Source organism: Pezoporus wallicus, unplaced genomic scaffold, assembly GCF_028554395.1.
Source record: "Pezoporus wallicus isolate ANWC-B61680 ecotype Strahan unplaced genomic scaffold, APGP_CSIRO_Pwel_v1 contig_6566, whole genome shotgun sequence".
In the NCBI taxonomy this organism is placed as follows: Eukaryota; Metazoa; Chordata; class Aves; order Psittaciformes; family Psittacidae; genus Pezoporus; species Pezoporus wallicus.
In genome coordinates, this window is record NW_026638763.1 from 2,944,919 (window position 1) to 2,959,019 (window position 14,101).

At 47.4% G+C, this 14,101-nt stretch overlaps 1 long non-coding RNA gene across 1 annotated transcript in view; it reads left to right on the forward strand.

The window, feature by feature from the left end:
- The window catches only part of LOC130600727 (uncharacterized), a 41,967-nt gene extending 28,216 nt beyond the window's left edge, over window positions 1–13,751 (forward strand). Inside the window, exon 3 of the long non-coding RNA XR_008972520.1 lies at window positions 13,618–13,751. This is a non-coding gene — a long non-coding RNA (uncharacterized LOC130600727). The remainder of the gene's footprint in view (window positions 1–13,617) is intronic.
- Window positions 13,752–14,101: the final 350 nt, after the last annotated feature.

The window sequence follows — 14,101 nt, forward strand, 5'->3', positions numbered from 1 at the left end:
GTGAGAAGATAAACAGGTACAGAGGAGGGTGGCAGGTCACTGCTTCAATTGCTGGGATAAGGATTTGGATCCAGTCAGTTTTTTGAGCTTGGGACAGGGTTTATCTGCCTGGTAAGTTTAGATGAGTCCCAAGACATCTCTGGGAGTGCATCGGGTCTGTCCCTAGGGAGCAGAGTTGTCCCAGGTGATGCAGAGATGTGTCCCTGTGCTCTCGCATGGAAGCTGATGTTGTTGTACCATCTCATCCAGGGCTGCAGCAGGAAGGCTCCTTTCCTGCTTTTAGCAGCAGCTTGGTGTGAGCAGAAATACAAGCACAAACCCCTCATGCTTGCTGGAACTTGCCCAGATCCACTTCTAAGGGAAAGCAGCAGCAGCTGAGGATGTGAGTTATCACTGGCATCTGCCTTGTCTGCTGCACAGCTCCTAGGGAGTGCATGGATGCCCCTCTCCTGCAGGAGAATCCATGTCAAGGGGAGGCATAACAAACAATGACAGAGCTTCAGATTTCTTAAGGCCCCAGAAAATCCAGTAGTGAGAAAGCTGCTGATTGGAAACCATGCCCTTGTAGTCCTGCTGCTCACTGAACTAGGGGTCAGCTTGCTTGGGGCTTGCCCGGTTTTTACAAATGGTTTAATTGATAAGGATGAAGTTCTGGTCAACACAAAACTTCCATGCATTTGGGCTGCATTTAGTTCAGTTAATGCAAGAGAAGTGTGTTTTCCACCCAGAGCATTGATAGGATTTATTCTGAAACTTCTGAAGTGGAATATGTTCCTCTTCTCAGGCTAAAGTCACACAGAAGTGGCATTGACTGCAGCGCCAGAATGGGAGTTTCATTGGACTGCTGGATTGCAGTTACTCTGAAGTCTCTGCGTTTCTGATCCAGTTTTAAGAGGATGCCTCTGTCTTCAGGTTTACTATAGCCCAGGGAGTCAGGCCCTCCTCTGTGAGGAGTGAAGCAATGGTTTAAATCCATGCAATGAAGTAGGAGTCTCGATCTCCCTATTTCAGGGGAGCGTGCAAGTCATGGAGCTGTTTGAAAGGGTGAGCACTGCTGCTTCTGTTTCACAATGAACTTTGAGACTTTTGCCTTTTGCTGTCCAAAGTGCCTAAAAAAGCAATTAACTTCGCATTTTGCCAGCAACTTAAAACCAAAGTGTTTGCTTTTTCATTATCCACATAGCAGCTTCTCTTTCCTTTTACACTGCTGATACGTCCACCAAGCCTCACATGCTATAGTGACTGCCCAGCAGACATTTGTGCTAGTTAGTGTTGTGCAGGGGTCAGAAGATAAAGCATGCTTCTTTCAGGGTAAATTTGCTCAGAGGAGCTTAAGCCAGTGATTTCTTTCTGGGCGCTTCACTTTGCTCAAGGTAGCCAGAGTACTGGTTTAGGAGGCCACAGAGGAAAAGATGCTTTTTGGGCAAGCACACGCTAATTTATATGCTATGACCAAAAGGGCCACTGCAAGTTTAGTGCATCTGTTTACCTGTTTCAAATGCGGTTTCCTTGCTTGTTGTCAGGTTGATCCCAGGGTGTCAGATCAAGCGGCTGGGGAAGTGTTGGTTACTCAGAAAGATCTGGTGGGAGTTTCCTTTCAGACAAGGTGAGTACCAGTGAGAATACAGACTGTTTATGAATACCAAAGAACAGTCAACCTATTCCGGTCTCTTCTTGGACCCTTTCTCCTGTCCCATGCACACTTATCTTCTATGTTTCAGCTGTCTGACATGTTCTGTCTTTCCTGTGATCAATTCCTGTCTGACACCTGTTGCTGTTACATATTTGCCATGCTCCTGTACTGAAGGTTGGGCGGCTGCAGTGTCAGCAGGAAAAATCCGAGTGTACGTGTACCATGTGGCAAGTATGAGCTTTGAGAAGGACCGCAATGGTTTGGAGTTACGCCGTGGTACGACAACCTGCTTTATTCAGCCCATTAGTGGGAAGCAATGCCATTATCCAAAGTTACAAGTGCAGGGAAAGTGCACTTGTAGAAGTGCAGGGAAATTCATGGAAAAGCCTTTTGAATGCAAATAGGGGGAGGTTTAGTGAAATTGAAAACTAATACATGGGAATTGTTTTTTTCTAGCACCAGTGTCCTGGTTTTGGCTGTGATTGGGTTAATTTTAGATTGTGAAACTCATTGCCGGGGGACTATTTCAGGCAAAGAACCTAATAAGAAGCAGGAAGGAACTGGCCATTTAGGCAGTTATCGAGATTATCAGTGTTACTGTAATTCATAACAAATTTGGAAGGAACATATATTCCATTTCATTGAGCTTAAGCAGTTCTTGAACTTGATAGAGACTGGGTGCATTTTCCCAGATGATGTAGAGATCTCTGTGTTCTCTCTTAAACATGTGGGTTTGGTCGTAAGAGAGAGCTGACCACCTCTGCTGGATGCTCCTCTCGTTTGAGTCTCACACATTTCACCACACACTTCAAGGAACAAGGGACCTGCTGCCGGAAAACCATCTCAAGACCTGGGATCCAGGCTGTAATGCTGTGTGCAGCAGGGTGCCTAATTAACCTGCTAATGATCTGGATTTGTCAGTACTTACAATGCGTGAGGCACTGTCAACACAGAAAGGCAAAGCCATTTGCTATACAAGCTGCTCGCAGCTGCAGGACATCCTGATGAGTGTGGAAGCTTGTGCAGAAGAGAGTCAAGCCCAATAAATGGCCAGGTCAGCATGTTTCAGTGATCTTTGTCCAAAAAGGGTTGTCCTTGGGAAGGTGATCTGGGAGCAGGGCACAGCACAGGAGGTGGTGTACACTGGGGTGACAGTGCAGGAATGTCACCAGGAAACAGTCAGGGCACCATGGAATTTGCAGGTGGTGGGCAATAGGGCAGTGATGGATGAATGCTGGAGACAACATTGCATTTTATTCTTTCACTGTGAGGCTGCTAAAGCACTGGCACAGGGTGCCCAGAGAAGCTGTGGCTGCCCCATCCCTGGCAGTGTTCAAGGCCAGGTTGGACACAGGGGCTTGGAGCAACCTGCTCTAGTGGAAGGTGTCCCTGCCTCTGGCAGGGGGTTGGAGTTGGATGAGCTTTAAGGTTCCTTCAACCCAAACCAGTCTGGGTTTCTATATAATGCCACAAAGGCTGGATTATGTGCACAAGTGAAGGGCTCCGTTGGTTTGAGGGAGGTGATGAGTGTGTTCTGGACGGATTCACCTCTTGGCTTCTTCAAGTGCTGTGTAAGGTGTTGGTAGCCTGAACGCAGCCAGGACCATGAGGAACCACTGGGCAGAGTAGGGCTGAAGGAGCAGGCGCAGGAATGAGTATGTGAAGAACGGGAAAGAAGGCACCAACTGGAGAGCCTCATATAGCCTGTGGCTGACTTAGCACTTGTGCTGCATTGCCCTCCTGCTCAAGGTTTTCTAATTCTGTCCCAGCCGATGTCAGTGTGTCCCAGCAACTGGCAGTGACATACAAGGCATTCCTTGGGCAGCCTGCAGCATCTCAGTCACTGGCTGATGGTTGGGAGCAGCTTGCTGAAGGTGTGCTGCTTCTCACCTCTGCTAGGTGACTCGGGGCTGCCTTCAGGTCACCTTCCCAATGACATCGTTCCCAGAGGAAGAAGATGCCACCCAAGTGCTCTTTGCAGCTTACTTTCTACTGCCCTCTAAAGCTTTCGATCATTTCTTTGATGTCTTGGTTTGCTTTGCATGAGCAGCAGTTTATAGATCACTGAGCAGCCAGGCTCTGAAGTACACGTGCCTGGTTGAAATGCAACTGAAATATGCAGGACTGTGCCTTGCTCCTGTTGCCCAGCTCTTCTGGCAAGGGCTGCTGCTGAGGGAGAATGTGTGTATCAAATCCTACTGCACAGGACTCTTTACCAAGTAAAACGCAGGCTGACAGGCCCAGAGGGATACTATGTAATTTTAAACATAAAGGTTAGGCACTACATAAGATGTTAATCTCTGCATGCTTTCTCACACTACATAGGACAAAATACCCAATGGCTGCATTTAGAAATTGGGATTCCTGCAGCTTCAGGGTCCCACAACCTGTGCGTGAGCTGAAGAGATTTGATGCCTTTCACCTCCTCTCTTTTCCCTGGAGCATGCGGCAGAGGAGTTAAATTGGTGCCCATTTAAAAGGAAATGTGTCTTTCTAAGATCCCACTCTTTGTGATCATACATTCTCTGTCTCTGTTGTTGAAATCCTGTCTCTGGCAAGCACGTGGTCTGCATTTGCTTAATATTGCTAAATGCCCAAACACTCCAACATATGTTCGATGTACCAGAACACCCTGCTTTCTAACAGCATGAATATGTCTTGCTGTTGTATTAGGGTTTAAGTAGCGTGTAGCTCAGTCATGCAAACCTCGAGACAGCCCAACAAGAATAAAGCTGTAGGAACTAAAATTTTCCAGCTATTTCCATGTCTAGAGGTAAGTTCTTCAGAGTTATGGAAGCTGTGTAGGTTTCAGACAATACCTGTGTGTTTTGAATCATATCCATGAAGATGATGTCCTTTGGGCAAAGTTGTTCTATGATCAACCGTATGTATCTCAGAAAACTATTTGAAGAATCTAAGTAGCATTGTCAAGGCTTAGTAAGCCTGATGAAGATCCACACAAATATCTAGAATATAACGTGTACCACGCTTATCTGAGTGAACACAAATGGGCATATCACATTTGATGAGCTCCTTCATTCTCATGAATTGCTATGAGAGTGTTTCTGAGCATCCAGTGTAAAAAGTGTCTGCATGTAGAGACTGACATGGAAAGATTCTATAATGCTAAGATGGAGCTGACATCTTGCTTTTGATGTTTGGGGATTTGAGGCAGAGTGTTCTCTGTGTCACTCCAGCTGCAGCATCCTTGTATAATTGACACAGCACCTTTGGTCCAGCCTCCCAGACAGGCTGGATGTGGTTCTGGGCAACCTGGTCTAGTCGAAGATGTCCCTGCTCATTGCAGGGGATTGGACTAGATGAGCTTTGAGGGTCCCTTCGAAGCCAAACTATTCTATGATTCTGTGGTGTTCAGCTCGATGTTATCTATGGACTTGCAGTCTTCCATAGCATTAACAGGTGCTTTCTAATGGTACCGTGTCCTATTATCCTACTAGGATTTCTATTCTCAGTGCCCAGCCCGCGACTGGAGAGGCGTCCTCCAGCCAGCAGGCAAAGATGCTGCAGGGCCTGGCAGGGTTTCCTTGCACTCCTCTAGTCAGCCAGGGATAGTGACCATCAGCTTAGAAGTGTCGTGAGAAGATGATGTGGGTCCCTTAAGGATTTCGGTGGGAGAGGGGATACTCAGCAACCAGTTGTGCTGTGGACCAAGGGGACAGAGCACACAGTGAGCTTCCATGTGCTTCTTACAGGAGGCAGGAAGGTCTCCCTGCTGCCAGCGATAAACTGGATAAACCTTGCCAAGCTGTGTAAAAGTAGCTGTGATAGATAGAGCTTGGCCTTTTGTGCTGTGCTCATGACACCTCTGTTCCCTCTGCATGTGAAAACAGACCTTGGTAAAGCACTGCAGAACCCTCCCATTGAAGCCGCTCGTGAGTGCGAGGCCGCTGTTTGGGGAGCAGTGATGCACACACGTGTCACGTCTGTCCTCCAGGATGTGTCAAGTAGCTGTGCTGGCTTTCTTTAAATAGCCTGCTACTGCTGCACCCCTTATTTAGCTGTAGGGAGGCAAGTGGCATGGTGATGCTCAAGAATGTCATTTTGCTGCTTGTTTGACCTATGAGATCAGAAGTGGTTCGCAGGAGATCACATATATGCTCTCACAGAAGCTGCTGCTGAATTGAGGACCTGGAACTCATGTGAGGTTGGGCAAGATGTCAGAGCACAAGGGCTTAAGGGGACCCTCTGAGAGGTCCCTCTGGCCCTAGGGAGTGACTGAGCACCATAAAAACCCTAATGAAGCTTTGTGTGCCCCATGTTTGGCAGCCAGTGTGAGCTGCCTCCGCCTCCATCTGCAGCTCCCTGAACTATTGTGTTTAAAGATGATATTTTGTAGAAGATGCATGGAATCAGGACTCTGGAGGTTTGCTTACAGAGTGCAATATGAGCAAGGCTTCAGTTCCAGCCACTTCTGCTTGAAGAGCCAGCCCTGAGAGCTTCTCTCCTGCTTGTTAAACCTCTGTCAAAGTCAGTTGCTTTGCAATATGAGATGCCTTCAGTGCTGCTGGTGAGAAGCTGATGACACACTATATGAAGACTGTTACCCCCAAAGGTAGTTCAGAAATGCCTGTTATTTTTATTAGATACCTTTCTCCCAAACTCATCTCCCCCAAGCGACTCTGCTGATAGAACTGTAGCAGTTGGCTGTGGGCCGCTGTGTGTGTACGTGCGGGTGTGACTTAACCCTTCTTGCTTACAAGATTCTTTCTACCTTTCTCCTTGAGAAATATTGGATCATAGAATGGGAACAGCAAGTGCAGCTGCACCCTAAATGCCAAGCTGATTTGGATGACTCTTTGTAGCAAGGACAGCTTAAATGACAGTGGTAGGTACTGTGGAAGAGGCTTTCATTCACACCTTCTGGGGCTTTGAGTTAGGTGAGAGATTGGATCCCGAAAGGTGATGCTGCCATGCAAGTCTCCTGATAGCAACTCCAACCTCATGATGTCGAATCAGTCGAATCACCCTATTTCTTTGGCAACGGTCAAATTTGATTTCCTCCCCCTACCCCAATTCATTTTGGCAAATGAACTTTACTTTCCGGGTTTGTCAAAGAGGGTTAAACATAACTATTCACAACTGAAAATCCAGCCAGGCTTGATTAACAGGTAGACCACATAGTATTTTTACTTCCTGCCTGGTTTGTCTAACTCTCAGCATATGGTGATGATAAATTTCTGCAATAACAAGTTCATCATGAGTTTTAAGCAAATATTTTGAAAAGCTTTTGTCAAGTAAATAGATTTGGAGAAGACTTTTGCTGAAGAATATAAGACATTTCCACAAAATGGAAGTGATGTATTTAGTAGTGATTTCCCTGCCGCCGCCACCACCACCCTGTACTCAAAGAGCAGCATTATCTACGAAGGTATCTAGTGTGTTTTACAACATTCAGACACGCTTTTCACCTCTTATGTAGAAATGAATTATCAGTTTCTGATACTGACTTGCTATTTCAGTACCAGTCTGTGGCACCCTTCTGTCCCAAGAGAGCAGATTTCTGGTAGCGTTTTGCAACTGGTGTGATAAAATGAATTAAAGTTGGCTTCATCACAAAGGAGCTTCCTCCACCTTTGCCAGTGGCTCCCTTCCGTCTTTTCCCAAGTTGAATGTCAGTTTGGCACAGCTTTTAGGATAGCTTGGAGAAGGGGGGCTTTTCAGAACGCCATAGCTACCAGCCTGTGAGGTTTGAGGCTGTAATGTCGCTTTTCCTGCCCACTGCTTTTGGAGTTGGGAGCATCTCTCTCCCATTTGTGCTTTTTATGGTCTGAAATCAATTCAGTCCCTTAAAATCAGATGGCATATATGCTCCTTTAGAGCATCACTGTGGAGATGCCTCCAAGGAAGCCTCCAGTGTGGATGCAGTCCCTACCATCTTCTCTTGGAATTGTTTTTTCTTACTTCTTACAGTTCCCTTCTGTTGTCATTATGAAGGGAAACAAACCTTCCTGAGAGCTTCAATTTCCACAAGGATTTTGCTTGGCTTTTTCATCGTCATTTTGACAGCATTTAAAGAGGAACTGTAACCAAGTCCCTCAGTCTGCTGTGGGGTTTAGCATTTAATACCAGCAGGCTGCAGATCCTGGGTAGCACATTTGCTTCTCTACCTGAGGGTGGTGAATGCTCAAAAGCACCTTGCCTCAAAAGTCCCAGCACATCTCATTTAGCAAATCTGCTTCCTTCACAGTAGAGTTCAAATCCGACATTCGTCAATTCCTAATCCACTTGACAAGTGTGTTTTGTCCCACAAACCTGTCCCGTAAAGGGAAGCAGAAACCCAAAGCTACATCACACTGTGAACACTTGTGGTCTGTCTGCTCTGTGGGAGGAAGAGGAGCTGTGTGTTTGCTGCAGCTCAGGATTAGACAGCTGAGGAAAACTGTGGCAATGGTAGCTCTTGGGAGAAGGTGACATCTGCTAGCAGGAACGTGGTGCTGGTAGCTTCAACTGCTCTTCCCCTCTGTGTGCTCTGATGCAGACCCACTTTCCCTGTCAGCCTTTGCTTGGTAATGAGGATGGTAATTGTTATTTATTGGCCAAGGATTTCAGTAGTCACAAGTGATTTTGAGACCAATTCTGGCTTTTCAGACAGTGATGAACACTCTCCTCTTTAACAAACCCAAATCAAACTCCTCAAAGTCCCCCTGCAGCCTCTTTTCATGGATGTTTAAGCTGAACATCCTCCAAATCAAGGTGTCTCAACTCACTTCACTTAGAAAATCTGTTACTGCAGATGGGATTTTAAAGAGCAAGTGATAGCTAAGTCTGCTTCTAATGATGTCTCTGGGGCCATGAGGATGTGTAGTATACTATACATTGTATGTTGCATGATCAGGGTTCAAATTAAGGAGAAAAAGAACCTAATGGGAAACAGTAGTATGAGGAGGATGAAATCAAAGACATAAATACAGCAAGGCCTCAGGTAAGTGGGTTCAAGGGATAGGGAGAGCTAGGAAAATATGTACAAACAGGATTCAGGTACCCAGCACAAAGGTGTTGCCTGTGAATGCTTGGGTGCTGAATTGATGGGACCAGGTACACCTTTCCTTTCTGAGCTCTGGGCCCAGAGCAAGTCTGTGCAGTGGCCACACCATGGGGCCTCAATTCCCATCCCAGCGCTTTCATGATTAAAACAGAAAGTGCTCTGTCCCTCTGGAAAGCAGAGATACAGGGCATTTCATTTCCAGTTCATTTTAAGAAGATCACAGTTCAGTGTGGTTTCTAGCTCCCTGTTTTAGGGTCAGAAGAGACTCTTAGTATGCTGCCTTCTATTTCTTTTTAATGCATTTCTTACCACCTTCTGTCTGGTCCTAAAGGATGCCACTTTTCACCTTCCATGGCCATTGCAAAATGCCAGTCGGACTCTTTTCCCTCTGTGTGTTGTCTTTTCATCCATTCCTAAATTTGTGTTCATGCAGGCTCCCAGCTCTGTGTCACATCTAAAGGTTATGTCCAGTGGTTTAGCTGGAACTGAAGATGATGTGCCCAACAGCTACCGGGGCTCTTGGGATGCTGTAGAATGGATGGCCAAGAGAGCCTTGCTGTTTCTATCAGCTCTCTGACAGTTCTGGCTGGCAAACGTGGTACGCTTCATTATAACTCAGTTTTCCATGCAGGCAAGTGACCTTTGCAGTGGTTAAGTAAAGCCCCTCATGGTGTTTTTAAAGACCTGATGATAGTTTCCTTGCTGTGTGCTCTTCAGAGCTCCTATGGGGTAGGCTTGCATGTAGGCAAAGGGCAGGGCTGTGATCCATATCCTAACAGAGAATACTCCACCTCAGTCTAGTTTCCTGGCACCTACCTTCACTGAGCACACCTCCTGCAAGCTCCCAGGACTGGGCAATGCTGGCTGGGAGCAGGGGGTGTTCTGCCCACCTTTCCCCCCCTTCTAGCTGAGCTGGCGGGCCTGGCCAGAGGCAGGGAGAAGGGAAGTTTGCAAAGCAACAGGGCTGGCAGCTATCTGTGAGATGTGGGATGCTGCTGCCCTCCTGATGGCTGTGAATCCAGTCCCAGCTGCAGGGCATGATGGTAAAGGGTTAATCATAGGAGAAATGATTCAGATGTTTCTTTGCCTGGGAAATGAAGCACTTTTTTTCCCCAAGGTATTCTCTCACAAGACTCGAAAGGCATAATGTTGGAGACAGAGCATTAATTTCGCATTGCTTTCAGTTCTGTATTTGTACACTTGGGGTTTTGGGTACCGATTTCTTCCTTGGCAGCTTGTGAGCATTTTGAAGGTGCTGTAAAATTCTTACTATTTTCAATATAGCAAATGCAAATGTTTTCAGAGTTCAAGCTCTAGCTGGGGTCTCTGTGATGTGCGGACACCAGGAAATAATGAGAAACCCTCCCTCAGAACTGCTGGGAAACAAGCAATAGAAATGGGAGAAAACCAAAGCAGAGAGCATCTGAATCACTTGTTGGAGGAGCTCAGCTTGGCAGTTGCAGACAGAGGAAGTCGATTTGGCTGCTGAGTCCCAGTTGAAGGCAAAGCGCATGGAATCATAGAATAGTTAGGGTTGGAAAGGACCTTAAGATCATCCAGCTCCAGCCCCCCTGCCATGGTAAGGACACCTCACACTAGACTGTGTTGCTCCAAGCCCTGTCCAACCTGGCCTTGAACATTGCCAGGGATGGAGCACTCACCACTTCTCTGGGCACCCTGTGCCAGCGCCTCACCACCTTCGCAGGGAAGAACTTCCTCCTTATCTCCAACCTGAACTTCCCCTGTTTCAGCTTGAACCCATCACCCCTTGTCCTGTCACTGCAGTCCCTGATGAAGAGTCCCTCTCCAGCATCCTTGTGGCCCCCTTCAGACACTGCAAGGCTGCTCTGAGTTCTCCACACAGCTTCTCTTCTCCAGGCTGAACAGCCCCAACTTTCTCAGCCTGTCTCCATACAGGAGGTGTTCCAGTCCCCTGATCATCCTCATGGCCTCCTCTGGACTTGCTCCAACAGCTCCATGTGTTTCTGACGTTGAGGACACCAGAGCTGCACACAGTGCTGCAAGTGGGGTCTCACAAGAGCGGAGTAAAGGGGCAGGATCACATCCACTAGAACGAGCTGCCTCACCTGAGCAGCTTTCAGACATCACCTCCAGCCCCTCTCCTCCAAGTTTTTGTTCTTTTGGTGAAACTATGGTGATTAGAGCATCGTTAGGGCATCACATAGAAACTTTTTAGGCTGGAGCCCAACCCTATGGTCCCACATGCGTTGAGGCTTTCTCCCAGTTCCTAGTAGAGCTCCCAAAGCTGCCTTTGGAAGTGGTCTGAAGGCACCATCCTGAACTGATCATACAGAGAAGACAGCTGCTGGAGCAAACCTGAGTTTTCCATGTGGATGCTGCATCTCATTTGGATCAGAAGTGGTGGCAGGATGGGATGTGAAACTTCCATCATCTGAAATCATTAAAGGGCTCAGCTTGGCCTGCATGGGCACAGCATAAACCTTTTACAGTAGAAAATGTGTTTAGGCTACTAATGCTCCCAAATGGTGCCATTCACTGGGGAATTTATCCCTCATTTTATCTAAGGGAGATCCAAGCTGCACATGGATCACTGAAGAGTTCTGTTCAGGTACATCTAATACATTTGCTAAGCCAATAGTTTGGCTGCAACTTCCATGCTCAGAGTAATATGATTCACTGTTCTTGGCCTGGTTTCCTAAGAAGGTGAGGCTTAAGGACTTGCCTTGCTTGTCCATATTTCTGTATTCTCCCAGTGATGTTTGTGTCTTTTGGACTATTTCAGCCAATTTAGAAAGGACAGAAGTGTAGGAAGGTGATCACCTTTCTATAGGCTTTGTGAGAACTGCTGCTGGGAAGAGTCCCAGGTCAGGCCCTCTTATTATAAAGCATATATTTAAATCTTCAAGTGAGAAAAGCAGGGTAAGAGAATGTCTTATTTTACCCTTGCTGATATCGCCTGTCACAAATCAGGGGTATGGGAACTAAGTGCTAATATTGCTCGTTCGTTTTACAAGGCAGTAATTCAACACTGGCATTCATGGACTATGCAGTGCAAGGCTAAATGGTTACTGGAGTGAAGGGATGAGATTATTGCTGATGAAAACCAGGGAACTGGAGCTATTGGTATTGTGAAGATAATAAAAGAGAGGGGAAAGGCAATTGTCCTGTTTTAAAAGGGTCTGTGTGCTGACACATCTGTACTCATTTGGGATCCCTACATCAGGCTCTGTCTTCTCTGTGTGCTTGTAAAGCATGGGCTCAGCCCTGCTGGAACAGGATATTTCCCAGCTTTGGGTGGTATAAACACCCTGGAATTTATCCATCCTCTGTGGTGATGAATCACCAGGGCTTCCCAAATGCTTCCACTGGCAACTTCCCACTTCTGGTCCAGAGCCCAGCTTCCTGCACGTCAATTTGTCAGGCTTTTAAACACTCAGCACTGCAGTCTGGTGGGTGGTGAGCCCTGTTCTGGAGCTGCTGGGCTGTACCTTGGTGTGGCTTTCACCTAACTGCAACCCACTGAAGCTGCACCCAGATGGGGTTTGTCCTCTTTCCCACGGGGATAAATGAACTATGAATTCCTGATAAGGGTATCCCTGGATATAAGAGGCGCTCTCATCCAAAGCTTATGTTTCATGGTGACCCTCTTGCAGTCTCTTAGACTTTGTCTTCTGAGGTTTCTCTCTCTTAATTTTCCCAGCCACTTGTAATGATCAGATTGATCCCTTCCTGTTTACTACTGGGAGCATCAGCATGGAAGAGGAGCACCTCAGTGACAGAGCAAAGTGCTACAAAACAGCTCCAAAAAGCTTCTGAGAATAGGGAGTACCTCTGCACCTTAAGGGGTACATTGGGTATCCCCTGCAAGGAAGCTGTTTGGCACTACTGGGGTCTCCCCTGCACTAGTGAGGACTATCCTTAAGGAGGAATAATTATAATAGAACTCAGCCAAATGGTGGAAATATGATTGACTCCTCAAGCTGATCAGAGCCAACAGCCGTTATGTGGAACATTTGCTCCCACCCTGCATGCAGCTGCATGCTCCACAGTAACTATTTTTGGGCCCGGCTCCAATGGGATTTAGGGATGGTGAAGTACTACCAGTGGATTCAGTTACTGCCCGAGATCACTGCAAACGCTGCAGCAAACTGGCTGCAGAATGAGCTTTTCACAAGGGCTGCCTGACACGTGTCCTGCCAGCAAGAAATGCCCCAGCTATGAGGAGATGGAGCTAAATGGCTCCCCACATTCCCTTCCTAAGGCTTTCAAGTTGGTTTTGGTGCTGCCTCTGTGCCTTCTCCATCACTGGCTGGAAGGAAGCAGAGCAGTGTACTGCCATCCACAGGCTTCAAGGGTGGCTGTCCATTACAGGATCTGTTGTACTTTCTGGCTAGATTTGCCATCTTTCACCCTCCGGGAGAAGCAGAGGGAATGCTCAGTGTCTGAGCATGAAGGTGTCCCATCCAGCACAGAGAAGGGCAGAACGAGATGCCTCTTGTGCCTGTGGAGTTGAGGGCATTGTGAAAAATAACTTAATCCTCTTCTCCCCTTTCTGCTGGCAACTCTTAGCATCTAGATGGCCCAAATACCGCCCTCGGGTGGTCCTGGGCTGTGTTCAGACGCTTGCTCCCTGTGAGATATGCAGGGAGGGCACAGGTTTCCTTGTGCTAAACTGGTTCTGCCTTCCTCCCGCATGGCGTTTTGCCTTCCACTTGCTGTTGTGCTGTACACTGGATTTGTGCTGTGTAAAATCCACCACCCTTTTCCCCAAAAAGGGCAGCATGGAGACAGAAACGAGTGGGTGAAGGGGTTGAGGAGAGAGGTAAAACCAGAAGTGTGTTCAGGCAGATCTGCTGCAGGAGGAAACAGTAGGGACCACTATGCTGGGAGTGAAACCAACACTTGGGAACACAAAGCTTTGTGGGTGAGGCAATAGCAAGCTTTGTCTCAAAGCTGCAGCTGTAATGAGAGCCTTTGTTCTGCTTTTCCCCAACAGCTTTTGAGGAAGTGGTTTTGATTCTGAAACAGCAAAAATCCTGTGGGATGCCAAGATGTGACGGTCCTCTTTGGCTCTCAGAGCAGCTGTGCCTTGTGCCTGACACAGAGACCTTCATCGTCTGCTTTCAAAGGTCAGTTGTGCCATTGGGTTGTACCGTGATGGTGGGAACCTGCTCTAAGGACATAGGACTCACTTAAGAGGCTATGCACTTTTGAGAGGTGTCCACGTTTCTCCCATCTCTGTCATCCCACGCAGTATTCCAGTACAGCCTCACCTGTGTGTGCTGTCTGGTTTGAATGACATTCCCAGGGCTACCCAAGAGCTGAACGACAACTCTCAGGTGGGATTTAGCTGCCAGGGGTGCTTGGCAGTGGCTGGGTGGCTCCTGCTGCCGAGCTGCATTGCTACCTGCTGGGTCCACCCAGCCCTTTCCAGAGGCCACCAGGACCCAGTGTTCCTGCTAGGGGCCAGCCCAGCTGTG